Source organism: Coregonus lavaretus, assembly GCF_964263955.1.
Source record: "Coregonus lavaretus genome assembly, chromosome: 1".
Taxonomy (NCBI): domain Eukaryota; kingdom Metazoa; phylum Chordata; class Actinopteri; order Salmoniformes; family Salmonidae; genus Coregonus; species Coregonus lavaretus.
This window is the reverse complement of record NC_139988.1, coordinates 3,642,123-3,657,122: the sequence shown is the minus strand read 5'-3', so window position 1 is coordinate 3,657,122 and position 15,000 is coordinate 3,642,123. Positions and strand designations below refer to the sequence as shown.

General features: G+C 48.0%; 1 pseudogene across 1 annotated transcript in view; it reads right to left on the bottom strand.

The window, feature by feature from the left end:
* Window positions 1-15,000, bottom strand: part of LOC311119145 (circularly permutated Ras protein 1-like) — a 50,245-nt pseudogene that overhangs the window by 10,938 nt on the left and 24,307 nt on the right. The window contains exons 2-6 of the transcript in view: window positions 12,017-12,106; window positions 7,859-8,010; window positions 7,335-7,416; window positions 7,026-7,153; window positions 5,106-5,190 (exon numbers count right to left, since the gene is read on the bottom strand). The product of the transcript in view is annotated as a circularly permutated Ras protein 1-like (transcript). The remainder of the gene's footprint in view (window positions 1-5,105; window positions 5,191-7,025; window positions 7,154-7,334; window positions 7,417-7,858; window positions 8,011-12,016; window positions 12,107-15,000) is intronic.

Sequence of the window (15,000 nt, the reverse complement as noted above, 5' to 3'; positions counted from 1 at the left end):
GGGCGACAGGAGGAAGAGGAGGAGGAGGAGAGAGAGAGACAGGAGAAGGAGGAGGAGGAGGAGAGCGACAGGAGGAGGAGGAGGGTGACAGGAGGAGGAGGAGGAAGAGGAAGAGAGAGACAGGAGGAGGAGGAGAGAGACAGGAGAAGGAGGAGGAGGAGGAGGAGAGAGACAGGAGAAGGAGGAGGAGGAGAGCGACAGGAGGAGGAGGAGGAGGAGAGAGACAGGAGGAGGAGGAGGAGGAGAGAGACAGGAGAAGGAGGAGGAGGAGGAGGAGGAGGAGAGCGACAGGAGGAGGAGGAGGGTGACAGGAGGAGGTGGAGGTGAGAGACAGGAGGAGAGAGAGAGAGAGAGAGAAAGGTAGTTGAATGAGCTATATCTGGCAACTGCCGGCCTGCGGCTCTCTACATAATGTACATGTGTAGAATTGCATGAAAATAGTTTTTAAAAATCCCAAAGTTTTTATCTCTGGCTGAGGAGGAGGAGGAGGAGGAGGAGAGCGACAGGAGGAGGAGGAGGGTGACAGGAGGAGGTGGAGGTGAGAGACAGGAGGAGAGAGAGAGAGAGAGAGAGAAAGGTAGTTGAATGAGCTATATCTGGCAACTGCCGGCCTGCGGCTCTCTACATAATGAACATGTGTAGAATTGCATGAAAATAGTTTTTAAAAATCCCAAAGTTTTTATCTCTGGCTGATGGCAAAATGGGTAGAATTGCATGAAATTAGATATGACATTTTGGCACCCATTCCCATCAAAATTGCCCACCCCTGAGCTATATAGTATAGAAAAAAGGAGCCAGACACGCGAAAATACTGGGTTCAAGTGTGTGTTAATGGAGAAGACTGGGTTCAGGTGTGTGTTAATGGAGAAGACTGGGTTCAGGTGTGTGTTAATGGAGAAGACTGGGTTCAGGTGTGTGTTAATGGAGAAGACTGGGTTCAGGTGTGTGTTAATGGAGAAGACTGGGTTCAGGTGTGTGTTAATGGAGAAGACTGGGTTCAGGTGTGTGTTAATGGAGAAGACTGGGTTCAGGTGTGTGTTAATGGAGAAGACTGGGTTCAGGTGTGTGTTAATGGAGAAGACTGGGTTCAGGTGTGTGTTAATGGAGAAGACTGGGTTCAGGTGTGTGTTAATGGAGAAGACTGGGTTCAGGTGTGTGTTAATGGAGAAGACTGGGTTCAGGTGTGTGTTAAAGGAGAAGACTGGGTTCAGGTGTGTGTTAATGGAGAAGACTGGGTTCAGGTGTGTGTTAATGGAGAATACTGGGTTCAGGTGTGTGTTAATGGAAAATACTGGGTTCAGGTGTGTGTTACTGGAGAAGACTGGGTTCAGGTGTGTGTTAATGGAGAAGACTGGGTTCAGGTGTGTGTTAATGGAGAAGACTGGGTTCAGGTGTGTGTTAATGGAGAAGACTGGGTTCAGGTGTGTGTTAATGGAGAAGACTGGGTTCAGGTGTGTGTTAATGGAGAAGACTGGGTTCAGGTGTGTGTTAATGGAGAAGACTGGGTTCAGGTGTGTGTTCATGGAGAAGACTGGGTTCAAGTGTGTGTTAATGGAGAAGACTGGGTTCAGGTGTGTGTTAATGGAGAAGACTGGGTTCAGGTGTGTGTTAATGGAGAAGACTGGGTTCAGGTGTGTGTTAATGGAGAAGACTGGGTTCAGGTGTGTGTTAATGGAGAATACTGGGTTCAGGTGTGTGTTAATGGAAAATACTGGGTTCAGGTGTGTGTTACTGGAGAAGACTGGGTTCAGGTGTGTGTTAATGGAGAAGACTGGGTTCAGGTGTGTGTTAATGGAGAAGACTGGGTTCAGGTGTGTGTTCATGGAGAAGACTGGGTTCAGGTGTGTGTTAATGGAGAAGACTGGGTTCAGGTGTGTGTTCATGGAGAAGACTGGATTCAGGTGTGTGTTAATGGAGAAGACTGGGTTCAGGTGTGTGTTAATGGAGAAGACTGGGTTCAGGTGTGTGTTCATGGAGAAGACTGGGTTCAGGTGTGTGTTAATGGAGAAGACTGGGTTCAGGTGTGTGTTAATGGAGAAGACTGGGTTCAGGTGTGTGTTAATGGAGAAGACTGGGTTCAGGTGTGTGTTCATGGAGAAGACTGGGTTCAGGTGTGTGTTCATGGAGAAGACTGGGTTCAGGTGTGTGTTAATGGAGAAGACTGGGTTCAGGTGTGTGTTAATGGAGAAGACTGGGTTCAGGTGTGTGTTAATGGAGAAGACTGGGTTCAGGTGTGTGTTAATGGAGAAGACTGGGTTCAGGTGTGTGTTCATGGAGAAGACTGGGTTCAGGTGTGTGTTAATGGAGAAGACTGGGTTCAGGTGTGTGTTAATGGAGAAGACTGGGTTCAGGTGTGTGTTAATGGAGAAGACTGGGTTCAGGTGTGTGTTAATGGAGAAGACTGGGTTCAGGTGTGTGTTAATGGAGAAGACTGGGTTCAGGTGTGTGTTAATGGAGAAGACTGGGTTCAGGTGTGTGTTAATGGAGAAGACTGGGTTCAGGTGTGTGTTCATGGAGAAGACTGGGTTCAGGTGTGTGTTAATGGAGAAGACTGGGTTCAGGTGTGTATTCATGGAGAAGACTGGGTTCAGGTGTGTGTTAATGGAGAAGACTGGGTTCAGGTGTGTGTTAATGGAGAAGACTGGGTTCAGGTGTGTGTTAATGGAGAAGACTGGGTTCAGGTGTGTGTTAACGGAGAAGACTGTGTTCAGGTGTGTGTTAATGGAGAAGACTGGGTTCAGGTGTGTGTTAATGGAGAAGACTGGGTTCAGGTGTGTGTTAATGGAGAAGACTGGGTTCAGGTGTGTGTTAATGGAGAAGACTGGTTCAGGTGTGTGTTAATGGAAAATACTGGGTTCAGGTGTGTGTTAATGGAGAAGACTGGGTTCAGGTGTGTGTTAATGGAGAAGACTGGGTTCAGGTGTGTGTTCATGGAGAAGACTGGGTTCAGGTGTGTGTTAATGGAGAAGACTGGGTTCAGGTGTGTGTTCATGGAGAAGACTGGGTTCAGGTGTGTGTTCATGGAGAAGACTGGGTTCAGGTGTGTGTTAATGGAGAAGACTGGGTTCAGGTGTGTGTTCATGGAGAAGACTGGGTTCAGGTGTGTGTTAATGGAGAAGACTGGGTTCAGGTGTGTGTTAATGGAGAAGACTGGGTGGTTCAGGTGTGTGTTAATGGAGAAGACTGGGTGGTTCAGGTGTGTGTTAATGGAGAAGACTGGGTTCAGGTGTGTGTTAATGGAGAAGACTGGGTTCAGGTGTGTGTTAATGGAGAAGACTGGGTTCAGGTGTGTGTTCATGGAGAAGACTGGGTTCAGGTGTGTGTTAATGGAGAAGACTGGGTTCAGGTGTGTGTTAATGGAGAAGACTGGGTTCAGGTGTGTGTTAATGGAGAAGACTGGGTTCAGGTGTGTGTTAATGGAGAAGACTGGGTTCAGGTGTGTGTTAATGGAGAAGACTGGGTTCAGGTGTGTGTTAATGGAGAAGACTGGGTTCAGGTGTGTGTTAATGGAGAAGACTGGGTTCAGGTGTGTGTTCAGGGAGAAGACTGGGTTCAGGTGTGTGTTAATGGAGAAGACTGGGTTCAGGTGTGTGTTCATGGAGAAGACTGGGTTCAGGTGTGTGTTAATGGAGAAGACTGGGTTCAGGTGTGTGTTAATGGAGAAGACTGGGTTCAGGTGTGTGTTAATGGAGAAGACTGGGTTCAGGTGTGTGTTAATGAGAAGACTGTGTTCATGTGTGTGTTAATGGAGACGACTGGGTTCAGGTGTGTGTTAATGGAGAAGACTGGGTTCAGGTGTGTGTTAATGGAGAAGACTGGGTTCAGGTGTGTGTTAATGGAGAAGACTGGTTCAGGTGTGTGTTAATGGAAAATACTGGGTTCAGGTGTGTGTTAATGGATAAGACTGGGTTCAGGTGTGTGTTAATGGAGAAGACTGGGTTCAGGTGTGTGTTAATGGAGAAGACTGGGTTCAGGTGTGTGTTAATGGAGAAGACTGGGTTCAGGTGTGTGTTCATGGAGAAGACTGGGTTCAGGTGTGTGTTCATGGAGAAGACTGGGTTCAGGTGTGTGTTAATGGAGAAGACTGGGTTCAGGTGTGTGTTCATGGAGAAGACTGGGTTCAGGTGTGTGTTAATGGAGAAGACTGGGTTCAGGTGTGTGTTAATGGAGAAGACTGGGTTCAGGTGTGTGTTAATGGAGAAGACTGGGTGGTTCAGGTGTGTGTTAATGGAGAAGACTGGGTTCAGGTGTGTGTTAATGGAGAAGACTGGGTTCAGGTGTGTGTTAATGGAGAAGACTGGGTTCAGGTGTGTGTTAATGGAGAAGACTGGGTTCAGGTGTGTGTTAATGGAGAAGACTGGGTTCAGGTGTGTGTTCATGGAGAAGACTGGGTTCAGGTGTGTGTTCATGGAGAAGACTGGGTTCAGGTGTGTGTTCATGGAGAAGACTGGGTTCAGGTGTGTGTTAATGGAGAAGACTGGGTTCAGGTGTGTGTTAATGGAGAAGACTGGGTTCAGGTGTGTGTTAATGGAGAAGACTGGGTTCAGGTGTGTGTTAATGGAGAAGACTGGGTTCAGGTGTGTGTTAATGGAGAAGACTGGGTTCAGGTGTGTGTTAATGGAGAAGACTTGGTTCAGGTGTGTGTTAATGGAGAAGACTGGGTTCAGGTGTGTGTTAATGGAGAAGACTGGGTTCAGGTGTGTGTTAATGGAGAAGACTGGGTTCAGGTGTGTGTTAATGGAGAAGACTGGGTGGTTCAGGTGTGTGTTAATGGAGAAGACTGGGTTCAGGTGTGTGTTAATGGAGAAGACTGGGTTCAGGTGTGTGTTAATGGAGAAGACTGGGTTCAGGTGTGTGTTCATGGAGAAGACTGGGTTCAGGTGTGTGTTCATGGAGAAGACTGGGTTCAGGTGTGTGTTCATGGAGAAGACTGGGTTCAGGTGTGTGTTAATGGAGAAGACTGGGTTCAGGTGTGTGTTAATGGAGAAGACTGGGTTCAGGTGTGTGTTAATGGAGAAGACTGGGTTCAGGTGTGTGTTAATGGAGAATACTGGGTTCAGGTGTGTGTTAATGGAGAAGACTGGGTTCAGGTGTGTGCATCTCACCCTTCCTCCAGTCTGGTCAGCCAGTAGCCCCACCTCAGCCAACCTGCAGTCTGTTCCCTCAAAGGTCATCACTGAAACTATCACGCTGCAGAAACAGAAAATACATGACAGATCAATCATCACCCTGCAGAGTGAAAGAATACACCGTCAACCACCATTTCTTAAAGGTTTTGAGGAGGTTTTGTGATAAGCTATTTGGCATGGATGTTTGGGGGTGCATTGTATTTTGGGGTACATGGAGGTTTTTGGGGGTACACTAACCCTCTGTTAGCTGCCCCCTGGGCTAGTTAGGGGGTACTAACCCTCTGTTAGCTACCTCCTGGGCTAGTTAGGGGGTACTAACCCTCTGTTAGCTACCTCCTGGGCTAGTTATGGGGTACTAACCCTCTGTTAGCTACCTCCTGGGCTAGTTAGGGGGTATTAACCCTCTGTTAGCTACCACCTGGGCTAGTTAGGGGTACTAACCCTCTGTTAGCTACCACCTGGGCTAGTTAGGGGTACTAACCCTCTGTTAGCTACCTCCTGGGCTAGTTAGGGGGTACTAACCCTCTGTTAGCTACCTCCTGGGCTAGTTAGGGGGTATTAACCCTCTGTTAGCTACCTCCTGGGCTAGTTAGGGGGTACACTAACCCTCTGTTAGCTACCTCCTGGGCTAGTTAGGGGGTACTAACCCTCTGTTAGCTGCCTCCTGGGCTAGTTAGGGGTACTAACCCTCTGTTAGCTACCTCCTGGGCTAGTTAGGGGGTACTAACCCTCTGTTAGCTGCCTCCTGGGCTAGTTAGGGGGTATTAACCCTCTGTTAGCTGCCTCCTGGGCTAGTTAGGGGGTATTAACCCTCTGTTATCTACCACCTGGGCTAGTTATGGGGTACACTAACCCTCTGTTAGCTACCTCCTGGGCTAGTTAGGGGGTACTAACCCTCTGTTAGCTACCACCTGGGCTAGTTAGGGGGTACTAACCCTCTGTTAGCTGCCTCCTGGGCTAGTTAGGGGGTACTAACCCTCTGTTAGCTACCTCCTGGGCTAGTTAGGGGGTACTAACCCTCTGTTAGCTACCTCCTGGGCTAGTTATGGGGTACACTAACCCTCTGTTAGCTGCCTCCTGGGCTAGTTATGGGGTACTAACCCTCTGTTAGCTGCCTCCTGGGCTAGTTATGGGGTACTAACCCTCTGTTAGCTACCTCCTGGGCTAGTTAGGGGGTACTAACCCTTTGTTAGCTACCTCCTGGGCTAGTTATGGGGTACACTAACCCTCTGTTAGCTACCTCCTGGGCTAGTTAGGGGGTACACTAACCCTCTGTTAGCTGCCTCCTGGGCTAGTTATGGGGTACACTAACCCTCTGTTAGCTACCTCCTGGGCTAGTTATTGGGTACACTAACCCTCTGTTAGCTACCTCCTGGGCTAGTTAGGGGGTACTAACCCTCTGTTAGCTGCCTCCTGGGCTAGTTAGGGGGTACTAACCCTCTGTTAGCTGCCTCCTGGGCTAGTTAGGGGGTACACTAACCCTCTGTTAGCTACCACCTGGGCTAGTTATGGGGTACTAACCCTCTGTTAGCTACCTCCTGGGCTAGTTATGGGGTACACTAACCCTCTGTTAGCTACCTCCTGGGCTAGTTAGGGGGTACTAACCCTCTGTTAGCTGCCTCCTGGGCTAGTTAGGGGGTACTAACCCTCTGTTAGCTACCTCCTGGGCTAGTTAGGGGGTACTAACCCTCTGTTAGCTACCTCCTGGGCTAGTTATGGGGTACTAACCCTCTGTTACCTACCACCTGGGCTAGTTAGGGGGTACTAACCCTCTGTTACCTACCACCTGGGCTAGTTAGGGGGTACTAACCCTCTGTTAGCTACCTCCTGGGCTAGTTAGGGGGTACACTAACCCGCTGTTAGCTGCCTCGTGGGCTAGTTAGGGGGTACACTAACCCGCTGTTAGCTGCCTCGTTGGCTAGCTGTCTGTAGAAGTAAGGTGACTGGGGGGAGGAGAAAGGGGCGGGGCTCTCCTCCATCTCACCCAATCCGATGTTAGCTCGCCCGTCTGTACACAAGATCACCTAGAGGTCAACCAATCACAGAACACAGAACACTGAGCGGTTATAACTGGTCATAACAATGACAAACAGACAGAAATGAGACATGGTGTCTGATAGGCTGTCAGAATTTCAACGAGGCATCTGATTGGCTGTGATACAGGAAGTGCACTGCTGTTGGATGGAACGCTCAGCTTTGACTGACCTTTGACCCCACGAATCGAGACGCCATGGCAACGGAGACCAAGGCTGCAGGACCCAACGCTGTAGCCCCGTGTTCACGCAACCTGGAGAGATGGAGGGAGGATAGAGTGGGGAGAGAAAGAGACAGGGGAGAGAGAGAGAGTTGGAAAGGGGAGAGAGAGATATAGTTTTAATAAGACATACAGATGGACAGACAGGCAGGCAGTCAACCAGCCAGACGAACAAACAGCCAGACAGACAGCCAGCCAGAGAAACCAATGTGGATGGACGGACAGCGAACCAGCCAGCCAGCCAGCCAGCCAGCCAGCCAGCCAGCCAGCCAGCCAGCCAGCCAGCCAGCCAGCCAGCCAGACAGACAGACAGCCAGCCAGCCAGCCAGCCAGCCAGCCAGCCAGCCAGCCAGCCAGCCAGCCAGCCAGCCAGCCAGCCAGACAGACAGACAGACAGACAGACAGACAGACAGACAGACAGACAGACAGACAGACAGACAGACAGACAGACAGACAGACAGACAGACAGACTCACTCTTTGACTCTCAGTGAGAGGTGTTGGTAGCTCTCTGCTATACAGTGTGGAGTGTTGTACTGTTGACCCTGTTGTCTCAAGTAGTCATAATCAACTAGAGCCCAGTCCCTCAGAGAGACTGGTACACCTGAACCATCACCATACACTACTACCTAGAGAGAGAGAGGGAGAGAGGGAGGGAGGGGAGGGACGGGAGAGAGAGAGAGAGAGGGAGGAAGAATTATCATAACAATCAAGAAAAGATGCAACAGGTACACAGGTAGGCAGGTTAGTAGGGACACAGGTAGGCAGGTTAGTAGGGACACAGGTAGGCAGGTTAGTAGGGATACAGGTTAGTAGGGACACAGGTAGGCAGGTTAGTAGGGACACAGGTAGGCAGGTTAGTAGGGACACAGGTAGGCAGGTTAGTAGGGACACAGGTAGGCAGGTTAGTAGGGACACAGGTAGGCAGGTTAGTAGGTACACAGGTACACAGGTTAGTAGGTACACAGGTAGGCAGGTTAGTAGGTACACAGGTAGGCAGGTTAGTAGGTACACAGGTAGGCAGGTTAGTAGGTACACAGGTAGGCAGGTTAGTAGGTACACAGGTAGGCAGGTTAGTAGGGACACAGGTAAGCAGGTTAGTAGGTACACAGGTAGGCAGGTTAGTAGGTACACAGGTAGGCAGGCTAGTAGGTACACATGTTAGTAGGGACACAGGTAGGCAGGCTAGTAGGTACACAGGTAGGCAGGTTAGTAGGTACACAGGTAGGCAGGTTAGTAGGGACACAGGTAGGCAGGTTAGTAGGTACACAGGTTAGTAGGGACACATGTTAGTAGGGACACAGGTAGGCAGGTTAGTAGGTACACAGGTAGGCAGGTTAGTAGGGACACAGGTAGGCAGGTTAGTAGGTACACAGGTAGACAGTTTAGTAGGTACACAGGTAGGCAGGTTAGTAGGTACACAGGTTAGTAGGTACACAGGTAGGCAGGTTAGTAGGTACACAGGTAGGCAGGTTAGTAGGTACACAGGTAGGCAGGCTAGTAGGTACACATGTTAGTAGGGACACAGGTAGGCAGGTTAGTAGGTACACAGGTAGGCAGGTTAGTAGGGACACAGGTAGGCAGGTTAGTAGGTACACAGGTAGGCAGGTTAGTAGGTACACAGGTAGGCAGGTTAGTAGGTACACAGGTAGGCAGGTTAGTAGGTACACAGGTAGGCAGGTTAGTAGGTACACAGGTAGGCAGGTTAGTAGGTACACAGGTAGGCAGGTTAGTAGGTACACAGGTAGGCAGGTTAGTAGGTACACAGGTAGGCAGGTTAGTAGGTACACACATACGCTATGGGAACCTAAGCTTCCCCAAAAGTCAATTTAATAAAATTGGCCAAAATTATGTAAATAATCCTGTCTATACAGAAATCAAATCAAATCAAATCAAAGTGTATTTGTCACATGCGCCGAATACAGCAGGTGTAGACCTTACAGTGAAATGCTTACTTACAAGCCCTTAACCAACAATGCAGTTTTAAGAAAAATAAGTGTTAAGTAAAAAATAGATAAGTATAAAATACAAAATAATTAAAGAGCAGCAGTAAAATAACAGTAGTGAGGCTATATACAGGGGGTACCGGTACCGAGTCAATGTGCGGGGGCACAGGTTAGTCGAGGTAATATGTACATGTAGGTAGAGTTAAAGTGACTATGCATAGATAATAAACAGAGAGTAGAAGCAGTGTAAAATAGGGGGTGGGTCCTGGATTGCAGGAAGGTCCTGGATGGCAGGAAGCTTGGCCCCAGTGATGTACTGGGCCGTACGCACTACCCTCTGTAGTGCCGAGCAGTTGCCATACCAGGCAGTGATGCAACCAGTCAGGATGCTCTCAATGGTGCAGCGGTATAACTTTTTGAGGATCTGAGGACCCATGCCAAATCTTTTCAGTCTCCTGAGGAGGAATAGGCTTTGTTGTGCCCTCTTCACGACTGTCTTGGTGTGTTTGGACCCTGTTAATTTGTTGGTGATGTGGACACCAAGGAACTTGAAGCTCTCAACCTGTTCCACTACAGCCCCGTCGATGAGAATGGTCCTCGGTCCTCTTCTTTTCCTGTAGTCCACAATCATCTCCTTTGTCTTGATCACGTTGAGGGAGAGGTTGTTATCCTGGCACCACACGGCCAGGTCTCTGACCTCCTCCCTATAGGCTGTCTCATCGTTGTCGGTGATCAGGCCTACCACTGTTGTGTCATTGGCAAACTTAATGATGGTGTTGGAGTCGTGCCTGGCCATGCAGTCATGGGTGAACAGGGAGTACAGGAGGGGACTAAGCACGCACCCCTGAGGGACCCCCGTGTTGAGGATCAGTGTGGCAGATGTGTTGTTACCTACCCTTACCACCTGGGGGCGGCCCGTCAGGAAGTCTAGGATCCAGTTGCAGAGGGAGGTATTTAGTCCCAGGGTCCTTAGCTTAGTGATGAGCTTTGAGGGTACTATGGTGTTGAACGCTGAGCTGTAGACAATGAATAGCATTCTCACGTAGGTGTTCCTCTTGTCCAGGTGGGAAAGGGCAGTGTGGAGTGCAATAGAGATTGCATCATCTCTGGATCTGTTGGGGTGGTATGCAAATTGGAGTGGGTCTAGGGTTTCTGGGATAATGGTGTTGATGTGAGCCATGACCAGTCTTTCAAAGCACTTCATGACTACATACGTGAGCGCTACGGGTCGGTAGTCATTTAGGCAGGTTATCTTGGTGTTCTTGGGCACGGGGACTATGGTGGTCTGCTTGAAACATGTTGGTATTACAGACTCAGTCAGGGACAGGTTGAAAATGTCAGTGAAGACACTTGCCAGTTGGTCACTGCATGCTCGGAGTACAGGTCCTGGTAATCCGTCTGGCCCTGCGGACTTGTGAATGTTGACCTGTTTAAAGGTCTTACTCACATCGGCTACGGAGAGCGTGATCACACAGTCGTCCGGAACAGCTGATGCTCTCATGCATGCTTCAGTGTTGCTTGCCTCGAAGCGAGCATAGAAGTAATTTAGCTCGTCTGGTAGGCTCGTGTCACTGGGCAGCTCGCGGCTGTGCTTCCCTTTGTAGTCTGTAATAGTTTGCAAGCCCTGCCACATCGAATGAGCGTCGGAGCCGGTGTAGTACAATTCAATCTTAGTCCTGTATTGACGCTTTGCCTGTTTGATGGTTCGTCGGAGGGGATAGCGGGATTTCTTATAAGCGTCCGGGTTAGAATCCCGCTCCTTGAAAGTGGCCACCCTATCCTTTAGCTCAGTGCGGATGTTGCCTGTAATCCATGGCTTCTGGTTGGGGTACATACGGTCACTGTGGGGATGATGTCATCGATGCACATTTTGATGAAGCCAGTTACTGATGTGGTGTACTCCTCAATGCCATCGGAAGAATCCTGGAACATATTCAAAACAGTCCTGTAGCTTAGCATCTGTGTCATCTGACCACTTCTTTATTGACCGAGTCACTGGTGCTTCATGCTTTCGTTTTTGCTTGTAAGCAGGAATCAAGGAGGATAGAGTTATGGTCAGATTTGCCAATTGGAGGGCGAGGAAGAGCTTTTTATGCGTCTCTGTGTGTGGAGTAAAGGTGGTCTAGAGTTTTTTTCCTCTGGTTGCACATTTAACATGCTGGTAGAAATGAGGTAAAACGGATTTAAGTTTCCCTGCATTAAAGTCCCCGGCCACTAGGAGCGCTGCCTCTGGATGAGCGTTTTCCTGTTTGCTTGTACAGCTCATTGAGTGCGGTCTTATTGCCAGCATTGGTATGTGGTGGCTCTTATAACTTGTGTCTGGAACATCAAAAAGGAAGAGAGATGTGTCATAATCTTAAAACTATAAAGTCCTTAGCTTCTTCGTCTCTCTGTGTTGACAACAAGAGGTGAGAGTTTGCTGATTTCTGCTGAGTGAAAATACATTAAAAAAAATATGATTTGTGTCACACCAGGACCTGTTTCCCTCCCTCCCTCCCTCCCTCCCTCCCTCCCTCCCTCGCTCCCTCGCTCCCTCGCTCCCTCCCTCCCTCCCTCCCTCTCACTATACCCCTCAGCCTCCCTCCCTCCCTCCCTCCCTCCCTCGCTCCCTCCCTCCCTCCCTCCCTCCAAAACCTCTACTCGCTCTATTTAAAAAAAAAAAAAAATCTATCAATAAATCAATCAATACCTCGTCATTGAAGGTAACCATGGCGACTCGACGGTGAGGTGAAGTCTGAAGTAGAGAGGACAGCGCCCTCTGGAGGGCATCCTGAATACTCTACAGAGAGAGAGAGAGAAGAGCGTTGACATATCATTCCTTTTATTAGAATCCTTCTCGCATTTCACGTTTCTAGACTCTGCATTCCATCTGAAAGAGACTAGTCCTTTTTTGTTTGGAGGTGGATCAGCTTTAATATTGCAAATAGATTGTGGCTCAATGTAATTGTCTGAATAATTTCCAATCCCCCATATATTTTTTCTGAAATAAACATCCTCTCACTGTCAACTGCGTTTATTTTCAGCAATGTGTAAATATTTGTATGAACATAACAAGATTCAACAACTGAGACATAAACTGAACAAGTTCCACAGACATGTAACTAACAGACATTGAATAATGTGTCCCTGAACAAAGGGGGGGTCAAAATCAAAAGTAACAGTCAGTATCTGGTGTGGCCACCAGCTGCATTAAGTACTGCAGTGCATCTCCTCCTCATGGACTGCACCAGATTTGCCAGTTCTTGCTGTGAGATGTTACCCCACTCTTCCACCAAGGCACCTGCAAGTTCCCAGACATTTCTGTGGGGAATGGCCCTAGCCCTCACCCTCTGAACCTACAGGTCCCAGACGTGCTCAATGGGATTGAGATCCTGGCTCTTCGCTGGCCATGGCAGAACACTGACATTCCTGTCTTGCAGGAAATCACACACAGAACGAGCAGTATGGCTGGTGGCATTGTCATGCTGGAGGGTCATGTCAGGATGAGCCTGCAGGAAGGGTATCACATGAGGGAGGAGGATGTCTTCCCTGTAACGCACAGCGTTGAGATTGCCTGCAGTGACAACAAGCTCAGTCCGATGATGCTGTGACACACCGCCCCAGACCATGACGGACCCTCCATCTCCAAATCGATCCCGCTCCAGAGTACAGGCTCAGGTGTAACGCTCATTCCTTCGACGATAAACGCGAATCCGACCATCACCCCTGGTGAGACAAAACTGCGACTCGTCAGTGAAGAGCACTTTTTGCCAGTCCTGTCTGGTCCAGCGACTGTGGGTTTGTGCCCATAGGCGACGTTGTTGTCGGTGATGTCTGGTGAGGACCTGCCTTACAACAGGCCTACAAGCCTTCAGTCCAGCCTCTCTCAGCCTATTACGGACAGTCTGAGCACTGATGGAGGGATTGTGCGTTCCTGATGTAACTCGGGCAGTTGTTGTTGCCATCCTGTACCTGTTCCGCAGGTGTGATGTTCGGATGTACCGATCCTGTGCAGGTGTTGTTACACGTGGTCTGCCACTGCGAGGATGATCAGCTGTCCGTCCTGTCTCCCTGTAGCGCTGTCTTAGGCATCTCACAGTACAGACATTGCAATTTATTGCCCTGGCCACATCTGCAGTCTTCATGCCTCCTTGCAGTATGCCTAAGGCACGTTCACGCAGATTAGCAGGGACCCTGGGCATCTTTCTTTTGGTGTTTTTCAGAGTCAGTAGAAAGGCCTCTTTAGTGTCCTAGGTTTTCATAACTGTGACCTTAATTGCCTACCGTCTGTAAGCTGTTAGTGTCCAGCGAACCACAGTGAGAGCCATTATCCACAAATGGCGAAAACATGGAACAGTGGTGAACCTTCCCAGGAGTGGCCGGCCGACCAAAATTACCCCAAGAGCGCAGCGACGACTCATCCAAGAGGTCACAAAAGACCCCACAACAACATCAAAAGAGCTGCTGGCCTCACTTGCCTTAGTTAAGGTCAGTGTTCATGACTCCACAATAAGAAAGAGACTGGGCAAAAATGGCCTGCATGGCAGAGTTCCAAGACGAAAACCACTGCTGAGCAAAAATAACATTAAGGCTCGTCTAATTTTTGCCGGAAAACATCTTGATGATCCCCAAGACCTTTGGGAAAATACTCTGTGGACTGACGAGACAAAAGTTGAACTTTTTGGAAGGTGTGTGTCCCATTACATCTGGCGTAAAAGTAACACCGCATTTCAGAAAAAGAACATCATACCAACAGGCCAAAATTCCTCCACAGCGCTGTAAAAGACTCATTGCAAGTTATCGCAAACGCTTGATTGCAGTTGTTGCTGCTAAGGGTGGCCCAACCAGTTATTAGGTTGTAGGGGGCAATCACTTCTTCACACAGGGCCATGTGAGTTTGGATTTTTGTTTTCCCTTCATAATAACAACCTTCATTTCAAAACTGCATTTAGTGTTTACTTGTGTTATCTCTGACTAATATTTAAATTTGTTTGATGATCTGAAACATTTAAGTGTGACAAACATGCAAACAAATAAGAAATCAGGAAGGGGGCAAACACTTTTTCACACCACTGTATATATATATATATATATATATATATATATATATATATATATATACTGTATATACTGTATATATATATATTTAATATTTGATGTATTGTTATTTTCCCCTAACCCCTCCCCTAATTGGAGTAAACGAATGGACAACAACACATCCAGTTTATGCATCCTATATAGATTTTACGGACACAGTATATTTTACATTAGTTACCTTTTTTAGTCCCACCCTTCAGCTACTCTGTGATTTCTATTTGTCATATATTTTTCAACTGTGCTGTGATGTTTTCACAAAAGTTCTGAACCTGTGTACATTTTACGGACACAGTATGTTTTACATTAGTTATCTTGTTTATTTTTTTTATTTTTAGTCCCAGCTCCTTTAGCAGACCCCTCGTATCCATATAAAATATAATATATAAAATATATATATATAATATAAATACAGAACACTGGAACAAACATAAGTTTGTTTACAAACATATTTATAACATTTTTGACATGCGTTTCTCTGGATTTTTTTGTTGTTATTCTGTCTCTCACTGTTCAAATAAACCTACCATTAAAATGATAGACTGATCATTTCTTTGTCAGTGGGCAAATGTACAAAATCAAATACCTTTTTCCCTCCAC